The sequence below is a fragment of the Heterodontus francisci genome, chromosome 21, assembly GCF_036365525.1.
Source record: "Heterodontus francisci isolate sHetFra1 chromosome 21, sHetFra1.hap1, whole genome shotgun sequence".
Taxonomy (NCBI): domain Eukaryota; kingdom Metazoa; phylum Chordata; class Chondrichthyes; order Heterodontiformes; family Heterodontidae; genus Heterodontus; species Heterodontus francisci.
In genome coordinates this window covers 56,320,395-56,334,967 of record NC_090391.1, presented here as the reverse complement: position 1 = coordinate 56,334,967, position 14,573 = coordinate 56,320,395, and positions in this window count along the sequence as shown.

Here is a 14,573-nt window from a genome sequence, read left to right as displayed (position 1 = left end):
CCAACCGTTCAGCCGTCAAGCACCATTGACTAGTTCCACTGGTCCCTGATTCACTAGTTTTGCTGATCCCATGACTCCTTTGTCACTAAGATTCTGAGATGTGTTTGTGGGATTATTGGTCTGAATTAAATTACAAATGAATCAAAGAGATTCACTCCAGTAAATATTTAATACACACCATGACTAGTTGTTCGTACTTCTCGTCATATAATATCTATTTCCGGGTAAATCTGGGCACTATTCAACGCCTTTCGAATCAGCAAGATGCTCCCAGGAACCGTGCCATAGAATGCAAATGTTTCTTGAGCATTGAAACTGTTATCAATGTAGGCCGTTCAAATATGAATTATAATGGAATTCTCTGCAAAGATCAGCTGTTTTATAGAAAACACTGTGAACTTGTTGCCAGATAAATAATGTGAGATATATTTTAGTTTCCATTACACCAAGTGCAATAAAATGACAGTGAGTGATGTAACAGGTTATTTCACCAATGTGCTGTGTCTTTGATTATTTCACAAACTTGATGTACATTACAGTTCTCCCAGTTTCCAGGATTACATTTACCCCTCAACCAGCTCCCTCATGTAACCGATGATCTGCTCAGTTATCTGATCACTGTATGTGGGACATTGCTCAATGCAAAAGTGCTCCCACGTTTCACAATTTAAAATGTAGGTAATAAAAACAGTAAGTGCTGGAAATACTCAGCAGTTCTGGCAGCATCTATGGTGAGAGAAGCAGTATCAACCTTTCAGTTTGCGGATCTTTCATCAAACCTTAGAGATTTAACAGTATTTTAAAGAAAGGAGAAACAAGGAAAGAACAAAACGAATGCTCTGTGATATGGTAGAAGACAGGAGAGATGAAATGGTGAAAGGGAAAATGCAGAGCAAAAGTATGTTGGAATGGGCCAAGTAAAAAGCACATTTCTAGAGGAGGTGCAGATTGGAAGGCAAAATATCGTCCAAAAATGAAAAAAAGGGGACGGAATCTGATCTGAAATTGCTGAACTCAGTGATCATTCCAAAATGCTGTACAGAGTCTGGAGGAAAGAGGAAGTGCTGTTTCTCAAACTTCTGTTATCCTGCATTGTAACTGTGCAGGAGAAGGAGGAGGGAGAGGTCAGAGTGGGAACGGAGTATACAATGAAAATGACAGGTAACTGGAACCTAAATGTAAAGCTTGCAGATTGAACAAAGGTGTTCTGCAAAGTAATCACTCCACTGTGTTTGGTCTGCCAATGTAAAGAAAACGCATCATGATCAGTCAATACAGTAAATACAGTATACTAAAGAGAAAGCAGTACGAGCAAATCGTTGTTTCACTTGGAAGCAGTGTTTTGGGGCTTGGGTGGTGAGAAAGGTGGAGGTAACAGGGCAGTGGTTGCATCTCCTGCGTTTTCATGGGAAGTTCCTGTGGGAAGGGGTGTTGAGAATGATTGAAGAGAGTATCAGGATACATTTTTTTGTACTTAATAAAAAAAATAGGAGGCTTATTGAAGCAGGAATATTCGGAAGAGATCACACATTTGCAGCATTTGTTTGATGGTTCGCATTGCTGTAACCCTCTCAAGTCGTTTTTTGTTGCGAATACAGTATTCCACATTGAAAGAAGTACAAGGAAATCGCAGTGGGGGGAATCCTCGGTTGAGGAAAAAGGAAGACATATCAGAAATGCTGTCATGGAAGGTAGCATCATCAGAGCAGATGCGTCGGAGACGGAGAAACTGGGAGAATGGAATGGAGTCCTGATAGGAGGTCCTTACACCCACTGTGGCTTACAGGGCCCTCAACCGTGTCCGGCCTATTTCCTGCACCTCTACCCTCTCCCCTTCCCCTCCCTTCCAGAACCGTGACAGGGTTCCCCTTGTCCTTACTTTCCACCCCATCGGCCACCATATCCAAAGGATCATCCTCCGCCATTTCCGCCACCTCCAGCGTGATGCCACTACCAAACGCATCTTCCCCTCCCTTCTCCTGTCAGCATTCTGAAGGGATCGTTCCCTCCGTGACACCCTGGTCCACTCCTCCACTACCGTACCACATCATCCCCTTCCCACGGCACCTTCCCCTGCAATAGCAGGAGGAGTAATACCTGCCCATTTACCTCCTCTCCCCTCACTATTCCAGGCCCCAAACACCCCTTACAGGTGTAACAGCGATTTACTTGTACTTCTTTCAAAGTAGTATAATGTATTCGCTGCTCACAATGTGGTTTCCTCTACAATGGGGAGACCAAACGCAGAATGGGTGACTGATTTGTGGAACACCTCCACACAGTCTGAAAGCAGGACTCTCAACTTCTGGTTGCTTGCCATTTCATCACTCCCCTCCGCTCTCATGCTAACATCTCTGTCCTTGGATTGCTGCAGTGTTCCAGTCATCATTAACGCAAGCTCGAGGAACAGCATCTCATTTACTGATCAGGCACACCACAGCCTGCCGGACTGAAATTTGAGTTCAATAATTTCAGAGCATGACGGGCCCTCCATTTTACTTTTATTTTTAGTTATTTTTTCTTTTTCCTTTTTTAATTTTTTTGTGTTTATTTTATTTCATTTTATTTCATCTTAGTTTGTTCAGTTGGTTTACCCACTTTTTTCATGTTTGTACTTGTGGTTGTCCAATTTGCAGTCCGTTAACACCCTTTCTGTACAAATGCTTTGTCTTTCAACATACCATTAACACATCTTTGTTCCTTGCCCTTCTGGTCAGCTATTCTTTAACCTCGTCCTATCTACACCTTCTCCTTTGTTATCTCTTGCCCCACCCCCACTTTACTTGCTTATAACATTTACATTTATAATATTTGTCAGTTCTGAAGGCGGGTCACTGATCTGAAACGTTAAATCTGCTTCTCTCTCCACAGATGCTGCCTGACCTGCTGATTATTAACAGCATTTCTTCCTTTTATTTCAGATTTCCAGCATCCGCAGTATTTTGCTTTTAGTTTGCTGTTTCTCAAACTTTTGCTTACATTCATTGGAACTGTGTAGGAGAAAGAGGAGGGAGAGGTCAGATTGGGACTGGATATACAATGAAAATGACAGGCAACTGGAAGCTAAAGGTAAAGCTTGCAGACTGAACAAAGGTGTTCCGCGAAGTAATCACTCAACTGTATTTGCTGTGCCAATGCAAAGGAGACGCATCATAATCAGTCAATACAGTAAATACAGTCTACTAAAGAGAAAGAAGTACGAGCAAATCGTTGTTTCACTTGGAAGCAGTATTTGGGGGCTTGGATCGTGATAAAGGTAGAGGTAACAGGGCAGTGGTTGCATCTTCTGCGCTTGCCTGGGATGGTCCTGCGTGAAGGGGAGCTGAGAATGATTGAAGAGTGAATTTGGGTGTCACAGTACGAATGGTCCCTTTAGAATGTTAAAAGTGGAGGGAAGGGGAAGATGTGCTTGGTAGTGGAATCACATTAAAGGTGGTGGAAATGGCGGAAGATGATCTGTTGAATATGGAAGCTGGTGGAGTGGAAGATGAGGATATGTAGAATCCTATCATGGTTCTGGGAGGGGGGAAAAGTTTAAAGCAGAAGTATAGGAAATGGAATGGACGGGCTTGAGGGCCCTTTCAACCATGGTGGGTGGATGAGGAGGTGGGGAGTGTCCTCGGTTGTGGAAAAAGGAAACACCGGTATGATAGGTTGCATCACCAGACAGATACAATGCAGATGGAGAAAGTGGAAGAATGTGATAGAGTCATTAGAGGAATCGGGGTGTGAGGAAGCATAGACAAGGTAACTGTGAGAGTCACAGGGCTTACTCTTTATATTGGTTAATAGCCTATCCCCAGAATCAGAGACAGAGATGTTGAGGAAGGGAACGGAAGAGGTGAGGATGGACCATTTAACGATGAGGGGGAGAAATTGGAAGAAACGTTGATGATACTTCAAGTACAGGGTGAGAGCAGGAAATATCAGTACATGTGGACATGAGAACGACCTTCAGTCCCTCGGGTCTGTCACCTAATGCATGTGTGACTGCAGACCAAAAGTGCTTCATTGCCTGTGAGGCGATTTTAGACGTCATCGGAAGTATTGTGTCAATTAAACGTGTCTGCTTCTCTCCATGTGGGATAAAATTAACTGTCATCTGTCAGGAACCATTTAAAGTACCTACTCCAACCTTCGGTCTCATCACTTATCAATAGGCGGTATGTGCCGCACTCATCCCCAGTTCATTTTACCCTTTATCTCCAGTTCAGCCAGCGGAAGTTACTCGGCATGTGTCTAAAATGCATTTACTGAGAAAAGGTAATGGTTAATAACATCTTCCGACAAGACTTCTGAACAATTGTGACAGAAATAGTAAACATTAAAATTAATAACTTTTCTGGTGGCAGTAAATTATGAGATATTTTGTTTCAGTTTCACCATTCTCAATGTGTTTCATATTGTAGATAATAGGTCACTAAGGCTGACTATCGGGGGAAGATGGTGTGACAGATGAGTGGAGATTTATTACAATGGCAGCTGGGGGAGAATGCAGGACAGACTCTGGACCCTGAATGATGCCAATGTGGTCTGTACACAGCTGGGCTCCGGTGAAGCGACAGCCGCTTAGATCTATTCAAAGGACGGAAAGAGTGAAGGACCAGTCTGGGTGAATGATGTCCAGTGTGCAGGAAACGAATTGCAGCTCCAGAACTGCAGTTTATTCATATTGAATTCGTCTCTCACTGACAGTATGGATGTAGGGATCCTGTGTTCAGGTGAACAAATTGTTCACTGCTTTAACAAAATCAGAAAAGTGAAATGTCTAATCTGTTGAGAAAGTGATAATACAGGTTACTTGTTCCTGGGTTTCTCAAACCAGTAATTTTACTCGGGGGCAGGGTATGAGGATGGTTGGCGGTGGGGCTAGAGCTGGGGATGGATCGGGTGGTGTGCAGAGAGAGAGGACACGAGAACTTTCAAAAAACACATCCATACATCACATTTATCAAGAATGTAATCGGACAGAAAATTGACACAGAGCCAAACAAAGAGATGTTAGAGTGGGTGACTAATTTCTTAGTCAGATGGTTGGATTTGAAAAACCGGAGACACAGAGATGTTTGGGGTGGAAATTCTCATCTGGGGGGTTAGATGGTTAAAGGCTGGACTGAAAGTTGTGAGGGATGAAAGCGGGTGATGCACAAGAAGCTGGATTCAGAGATAAGCAGAGCTCTTGAAATGATAAACTCTTGAAATAAAGCTGGCGGCGGTTATACTGATGGCGGGGGGGAGGATGAAGGTGTCTGAATATGAAGATCATAATTGAAAACTCGAGGAATTGGTAGCAGGGGAAACCAGTGAGTGCAGAGGCGCTCCTGAGAGAGGTTTCATGCAGGACAGGCAACAACGCTTTGGATGAGCTGATGTTTCTAGAGGGTGCAGGATGGGTGATCCCCCGGGAGAACATTGAAATATTCGGTTCTACAGACAACAAAGCATGGGTGAGCATTTCAGCAGCAGATGGGCTGCGGCAGGAAGGGAGGTGAATGATGATAGAGGTGAAAGATAACGGCCTTGTGATAAATAGAATACGGAATTGGAATCTCATCTCTGGTATCAAATCCAGCGCCGAGCTTGCAATAAGTTCTACTGTACAGTATATAAGTGGAGGTAGCTGTGTGGGAGTTGTGCTGGTGTAAGTTTCAGTATGCTGTGTATAAACGTAAACAGATGTTTTGGACTATACGCTTGAAAGTTCCATTGTGCAGCATGTCAATGCAGGCATATGTTCTGGGGAAGTTGCATTATGCAGAATGTAAGTCTCGTCAGATGTTTTGGGGTTGTTCCAACGAACATTTATTTAAATATGACTGAGTGGAACTTACAACATATGAGATAGTGAATGATTCAGATTTGATACCGATTGGTTACAGTAAGTATTTTTTTCGGACACAGCGGCATTCAATACATTCCAGAGTTTCACGTCAGAGGTTTACAGTGCCGAATGTTTATTACACACTCAGTCACTGGACAGAGTAGAGTATGTCATCTTGTTCTTCAGTTAGGTAGATGTCCAGCTCCACCCAACATTTATGTCCGCCGACAGAAGCCATATGTCTTCTCCTTGTCTTCTACTTCTCTATCTGATGGGTCACATCGCTGATTTTTATTCTCCAAAGTGTCTGACGCAATTAGTCCAATCATTTTAGTCCAGTCCAGTTTAAATACTGGTTTCCTGCTCAGCCAGGAGGTCGACACATCTGGAGTTCAATTGTGACACTTCCTTATCCTGTCATATATTGATATAATTGGTAGTTCAGTTCATTGATATTTTACAGACAACAGCAATTGATAATGTGCCTCACAAGTTTCTTCTGCTCATTGAACATATTATCAGCAGCCCGTCTGGACAGAGAGGTCTGCATATTCTCTGTTCAGACTTGCTGTTTATCTCTAAAATTACTCAAATATCTTCATTGTCAAAGACAGAGTCTTATCCTGACAAAAGTAAGTGATTCTGTTATGCAATTAATATTACATTGATTTTTGATAATGTTATAATAAATAGAACCCTAGAACATAGTTCTCCACGAAGATCCTGCATATTGCAAGGCGGATGTTCAAGGGTAGAACTTGTGGACGTTACATTCTCCAGTGAGAAGTGGAAGTAATAAATTGATAAGATTAAACAAATGCTGCCCTTGCCAGTGACACCCACAGCCCAAGAAAGAATTAAAAAAAATAGAAAGGCATCGTGACATCTGACGAACTATCTGGTAATATAATCCTGAATGGATGAATCACATAAAGCATCATCGGGTCCTGCTCTTCTTCTCTAAGACCACGCGTTAGACGAAGATCATCAAGGAAGGCAAGACAGCGCACAGCATATCTTCTCTATCATAAATCTTCCTCCTGAACCCCTCCCCTGCCTCGTCCACCCTCAACTCCAAAAATAAGTGTAGCAGTTCGTGCACTTTTTTGCCACAAAGCTCAAAAACATCCATTCAGTCGCCTCCACTACTTCCCTTTCTTCGCCAACCCATCAGACCTCACTTCCTATCTGTTTCCCACCCGACCCCCACCCCATACTATCAACCTGAATTCGCATTTCTTGCTTCACTCCGACAGTCCTTCACATATCCATACCATAACTAACACTGTCTATTTTCACCTCCAGAACTTCACCCGACTTTGTCCTTAACTAGTCTTTGTTCCCCCTCGCGTCGATGGTTCTAATGCACTCCTGGCTGGCTTCCCTAGTTACAACCTCCGCAGACTCTGCTGTGTTGACCAACTGCCACTCAGCCATCTGCCCTGTGCTCACTGAACTACATTGTCCAGCAATGCGCGATTTTAAAATTCTCATCCTTCTTTTCAAATCCCTTCCTGGCCTCACAGCTCCTCTCTTTGTAATCGGCTCCAGTCTGACAGCTCCCAGTTCTGGCTTCTTGAGCATTCCTGACTTTAATTGTGCACCATTGGTGGTCGTGCCTTTACCTGCGAAGGCCACACACTCTAGAATTACTTCCTTAAATCCCTAGGCCTGTCAACCTCTCTTTCCTGCTTGAAGAACGCTCCATGAAAACTAACTCTTTGACTTAGCTTTTGGTCATCTGACCTAATATACACTTTGGTGCTCCGTGTTAAAATTCCTTTGACATCACTCCTGTATCGCGCCTTGGGATTATGCATTATGTTAAATGCAAGTCACATGTAATTCAAGGTAAAGGAAACAGGAGATAACAGTAAATGTCTCACGAAGATAACAAATAAGGGTAACATACATGGACAAGGATCAGATACAGTTACATAACATGAGTATAAATTGACTGTTAATCGTGTGAGTGATTGCCTGTCCAACAGCGTACACAGCGTTCAAAATATAAAAGGGGAACTGGCGACCAAAACTTGTTAAAGCGAGATGCAGTAGGATATCTGAAAAATTTATGTTCTTTACATTCTATGTAAAAAAGTAAGTCTAAACGGATATTCTGCTGTATAGTTTTATTTACCTGTCACAGGCGCATGAAAAGAAATTAAGCTGGTGATGGTACAATGAGTTGTCTTGAGTGATGAGGTGAATGTGTATTGAAAGTGTAATCCTCATGTACTGTTGTCCAACAGAACACGTGCAGTTAAGGCTGTCTGACAGTGGAAGCGCATGCACTGGCCGAGTGGAGATTTATTGCAATGGGACATGGGGCTCAGTTTGTAATGATTACTGGGATCTGGCGGACAATGACATGGTTTGCAAACAGCTGGGTTGTGTAAACGCATTGGACCTGGCACTTCCTACATCTTGTGGACCAGGCTCAGGACCCGTTTGGTTGGATGAACTGAAGTGTTCCAGCAACGAATCATTTCTCTGGGAATGTCTCACAGCATCGTAGGATAACCACGACTGTTCTCATGAAGAAGATATGAGGATCATGTGTTCAGGTAAAGGTGCTTACATGTGCCCATTTTCCATAGTGTTGTGCACGTGGCTTCACAGGGAAGATATTGCATCAAATTACATACAACGTTTAGCACAGAATCTGGCCATTCGGCCTAACAGGTCAATGTGGTGTTTATGTTGGCCACGAGTATCGCCCCACATTACTGCATCTAACCCTCTTTGCATATCCGCTTACTTCTTTCTCCCTCATGCACCTATGTAGCTTTCCCTTAAAGGCATCAGTGCTATTTACTTCAACAATTGCATGTGTTCGCAATTCCAAATTCAAACCACTTTCTAGGTAAAACAAAAATTCCCCTGAATTTCTTATTAGGTTTATTCATGATTATCCTATATTTATGATCACTCACTTCGGTCTCTGTCAGTTTATTATTGATCTGTGTCTCTGTATCCCGAGATCTCTTTGCTGCTATACATCATTTTCACTGTTATATTCCAAGAAAGTACGTGGCATCTTTATTCTTCCTGCCAACACACACCAACTTAGATTTATCTGTATTAAAAGTCATTAGGCAATTCTATGCCCATTCCGTCCGTTTATTAACGTCTTCCATATTTTGTCCCTGTCTTTCTTATTGTGAACTATGTCTCCAAATTGCTGTCATCTTAAATTTTGAAATGATGTCTCCCTTGTCTAAGTCCAAATCGATCATGGAAATTTGAGCAGCAGTGAACCCAGCCCTGTGGAACACCACTTCCCACCTTCCACCATTCTGGGTTACCATCTTTAACAATGATGGTGTGCTTTGTAGCTAGTTATCTACCATTCTGCCACTGATCTCTTGACTCCACATGCTCTGACCCCAGTCATGATCCAACTATGTGGGACCTTGTCAGAGGCCTTTCGAAAAAGAAACACGCAAACTGCATTGACTACATTATCTTCCTGTAACTTCTTCAAAGAATTCAATAACGTTGTTTGTCTTTCTGCTGTGAAATCCGTGTTGATTATTCTTTATTACATTATGGGCTGTCTGTGTTTTTCTATCACTTTTCTGAAATAATTACCGGCATTCAGTGAACACACTGGTGCAGCATGTGTTGAGCTGTGCAGTATGAAAATACAACGTGTTATCTAACATTTGGATGTTTCTTGTGTCATTATGATCACAAAGAGCACAAAGAGCTGCGGCTGGTGAATGGGAAGCATCGTTGTGAGGGGAAAGTGGAAGTGTTCTGCAATGGCACCTGGGGAACCTGATGCAGAAGTGATCTGGAAACAGTTAGCGTCCCCTCACTTCTATCGATTATTTATCTCAGTCATTCGGAGCAGGATTCGGACCCATGTGGCTCGATGGAATGGAGTGCATTTCACACAAATCGTTCCTTTGGCACAGTCAAACAGAACGGTGGGGTCAACACAACTGTGAACACTGGAAGCATGCTGGTGTTGTTTTTACAGGTAACACAACAAACTTCTCAATATGCAAGTGTCAATTCAAACATTGGTATCTGATACAGTCAGCATGTTTCTCTTCTGAACAGAAGGAAAAGTAACTAAGGAGCAGCCACACATATCAAAGGACTGCATTCGAGAATATGATTGTCAACGTGTACTTTCACCAGGTGCTAATTCCTCTTTATTATACCAACTATCTGAGTTGTAATCCTGTCATTGCTTCTCTTTGACAGAATCGGGACAATGGTGGCGCCTGTTTGGAGGGGACACCAACTGCTCCGGGAGAGTGGAGATATTGTGCAACAGCAGCTTGGGCACGGTGTGTGATGACTCCTGGGATATGGCTGATGCCAATGTTGTCTGCAGAGAGCTGGGTTGTGGCCACGCTCTATTGGCCCCAGGAGGGGCTACGTTTTCCCAGGGTGACGGTGTTATCTGGCTGGATGAGGTGAAGTGCACTGGAAGCGAATCTTCTCCGGCCGACTGTCCTTCCTCATCGCTGGCTCAATCTGACTGTGATCACAAGGAAGATGCCAGTGTGATTTGTTCCGGTGAGGGTGGCAGGGTTTGGAGAGTGGGGTTAGGGTTCCTTGTTTTGTTAAATTGACTCATTATTTCGGGAAATTAAGAACAGTATTTATCGTTTAAATGGAAAGTGCTGAAATTTCATCTTCCTGAACTTTATGTACAATATTTTCCACAGGACTCGATGTGCCTCCAATTGTTTTCCCGTCCACATCTGCAGGTACTTACCATTATTACTATTCCATCTAGCGTTAGTGTTTGTATTAGTTGAATTGGTATTGTTGCCATTTTCTGAAGATACTATGAGCACGTTCTCATTGTCCAGAACATTTTTCCCTCACCGCATATTTCAAATCCCTCGATTAAAATTCTGCTAATTGCAGTTTCTGACTGTACCTGAACTGTCCTGTACTCATCAGAAACATGGGGGCACTACCTCTGTAATTTAGACTGGCTCACACTTTCCTCTGGTGCAATGTGCATCACACATCCTGGGGAATGTTCAGCCCGACTCATTGCCCGGAAGCAGTGGATAAAATTATTAAATACTTCTTCTAAATATTTTATCATGCAAGACAGACTGTGCCTGTGTTAAACCTTTCTGTATTGTTGTCATTAAGAACTGGGATATAAGACTACTTCCATCCTTGTTGCGGTCAGCTTCGGAGTCCTGCTACTCTGTGTGTTGATCTCACTGATGGTGATTATACAGAAAAAGTCAATCAGAAGAGGTGAGGCTCATATCTTACCGCGGATCCAACACAAGATCCCAGAAATTGTGTCATATTCTTGCAAAACTCTCGTTCATTGCAGCTTTCTATGGACTGTCAAATGACCTTGTTAGAAACACATTGTAATCATTTTTGTTGATTTTCTCCATTCAAAGTGCTCAGGAATTAATAAAATGTGACATTTAAAATGGAGAGTTATTTGAAGTGTTCACATTCACTTTTTAGTTATACAGCACTGAAACAGGCCATTCGGCCCACCGAGTCTGTGCCGACCATCAACCACCCATTCATACTAATCCTACATTAATTCCATATTCCTACCACATCCCCACCATTCCCTATATTTCCCTACCACCTACCAATATTAGGGGCAATTTATAATGGCCAATTTACTTACCAACCTGCAAGTCTTTTGGATTGTGGGAGGAAACCGGAGCACCCGGAGAAAACCCACGCAGACACAGGGAGAACTTGCAAACTCCACACAGCCGGTACCCAGAATTGAACCCGGGTCGCTGGAGCTGTGAAGCTGCGGTGCTAACCACTGCGCCACAGTGCCGCCCACTGTGAGAGTTCATCACATAATTCATGAAATTCTGGAAAATTTACTTATTGTAACAATGGATCAGGAAGTCTAATTGAAATTTTTGGGCTGTGCATTCAGCTATTTATTTGATTGTTAATCTTCCTTCATCCATCGGGTATCAATTCCAGCCCTTCAGATTCCAGCTCTGGACATCCAATATCGAGCTGTCTAACCGGGTCTGTCCGTTATTCTTTACAAGAGATAATTGTACAGGACCTTCTGTATTCACCAGTGGTGAGTATACATTCCAAAACAACGCTTCCACTCATATTTCACCCATCCAACTCACTCCTGATTTATTGTAAGATATAGGCCTCAATAAAAAAAATCTTTTCATAATAATATAGAGTTCGCACTGTCTCTATTATTAAGAAAGCTTCTATGCTCGGTCAGCACAGGCCTGTTCTGTTTGCCAATGACCCGACCGGAACAGGCTCTGAAACAAGACAATCCTAAAGCTGTTAAGATCATGCTTTGGAACTTCACTGGATTGGCAGTCATTTACAAACGATCACAAGCACATTATCAGGTCGCAGAGTCATAGAGACATAGACTAACAGAGTTATACAGTGCAGAAATAGTCCTTCAGCCCATCGTGGCTGCGCTGGCCATCAAGCACCTATCGGTTCTAATCCCATTTTCCAGCACTTGGCCCTTGTATGCTATGGCATTTCGTGTGCTCATCTGAATACCTTAAATGTTGCGAGAGTTCCTGCCTCTACCATCTCTTCAGGCAGTGCGTTCCAGACTGCAACCATCCTCTGGGTGAATATTATTTTCCTCAAATCCCCTCTAAACTTCCTGCCCCTTATGTTAAATTTAAGCCCCCCGGTAACTGACCCCTCCGCTAAGGGAAAACGTTTCTTCCTATCTATCCTATCAATGCCCTTCATAATTTTGGATACCTCAATCAGGTCCCCCCGCAGCCTTCTCTGCTCTGAAGAAAACAGTATTAGCCTATCCAGTCTCTCTACATAGCTAAGATGCTCCAGCCCAGACAACATCCTGGTGAATCACCTCTGCACCCCCTCCCGTGCAATCCCATCCTTCCTATAGTGTGGTGCCCGAAACTGTAGACTATACTCCAGCTGTGGCCTAACTAGTATTTTATTCAGCTCCATCATAACCTCCCTGCTCTTATATGCTATGCCTCAGTTAATGGAAACAAGAATCCCATATGTCCTTCCTAACCACCTTATCTCCCTGTGCCTTCAGTGATTTATGAACAAGTCCACCAAGGTCCCTCTGACCCTCTGAACTCCCTCAGGTCATACCATGCATTGTATATTCCCTTGCCTTGTATGTCCTCCCAAAATGCAACACCTCACTCTTCTCAGGATTAAATTCCATTTGCTACTACTCCACCCATCTTACCAGCCCATCCTGTAATATAAGGCGCTCCTCCTCACTGTTTACGACACCACCAATATTCGTGTCATCTGCAAACTTGCTGATCATAATTCCTACATTTACATCTAAATCATTAAGGTACAGTGCAAACAGCAAGGGTCCCAGCATGGATCCCTGTAGTACACCACTGGTCACTGGCTTCCACTCACAAAAACAACCTTCGACCATCACCCTCTGCCTCCTGCCACTAAGCCAATTTTAGATCCCCTTTGCCAAATTGCCATGGATCCCATGGTCTCTGACCTTCAAAAAGGAAATAGTGAGAGCTCAGTGCCAACATGTTCCCGTAAAGTTGAAGGGTAGGGCCAACAGGTCCAGGGATATAATGGATGTCAAGGGATATAGAGGATTGGATAAGGAACAAAAAGGAGGCTTATGGCAGATTCAGAGCACTGAAAACAGTGGAGGCTCTAGAGGAGTATAGAAAGTTTATGGGGTACTTAAAAATGAATTAGGAGAGCGAATAGGCGACATGCAAAACACTGGCGAGCACGCTAAAGGACAATCTCAAGGCGTTTTTTAAGTATGTTAAGGGAAAGAGGATGGGTAGGGCCGATTAGGGATCAAAGGTGCCATCTGTGTGCGGAGCCGGAGGACGTAGATTAGGTTTTAAATGATTAGTTTCCATCTGCGTTCACCATGGAGATGGACGATGTAGATGTAGAGATCAGGGAGGGGGACTGTGATAGAATGGAACAAATTAGCAATGAAAGGTAGGACGTATTATCTGCTTTAGCGGACTTAAAATTGATAAATCCCCAGGTGCAGATGAGATGTGACCCAGGCTGCTATCTGAGAGAAGGAAAGATCTAGCAGGGGCTTTGACACACATTTTCAAATGCTCTCTGGCCAGAGGAGAAGTACCAGGGAACTGAAGGACAGTGAATGTGGTACCATTATTCAAGAAGGGTAGCAGGGATAAACCAGGTAATTACAGGCAGGTGAATCTAGCATCAGTGGAAGGGAAACTATTGGAAAACATTCTGAGGAACAGCATTAATCTCCACTTGGAGAAGCAGGCATTAATCGGGTGTAGTCAGCAGGGCTTTGTCAGGGGGAGATCGTTTCTAATAAACTTGATTGAACATTTCCTCAGTGAACACAAGTGTCCCCAGTCTGTTGCACGTGAACATATGAGTATGCAGAAAAATAGACACATAGATATATACAAAAATACGCACAAAAAAACTACTCCACAGCCAAATAGGCAAAAGAAAGAGCTGCAATCTCTGCAGCAGAGAACTATGGTCCAGCGCAGCAATGCCAGTGTGCACAGATCATTTTATTTGAGGGGCAATCATTTCAAGACTCAACAAAGCTTTATTTGTGCATAAACGCTAGAATTGTTAAAATGCCTTGACAAACACCTGGCTTTGTCTCTTTACTTTCACCATCTCTGTGATTTGGATGTATTCGCAGATAATTTACTGTTAACCGCTCGTGGGTTGTAACTAAACTTTAACCTCCTCACCATCCATCTGACAGGTTTTGTCACGAGTGGCAAGATTTCACCGG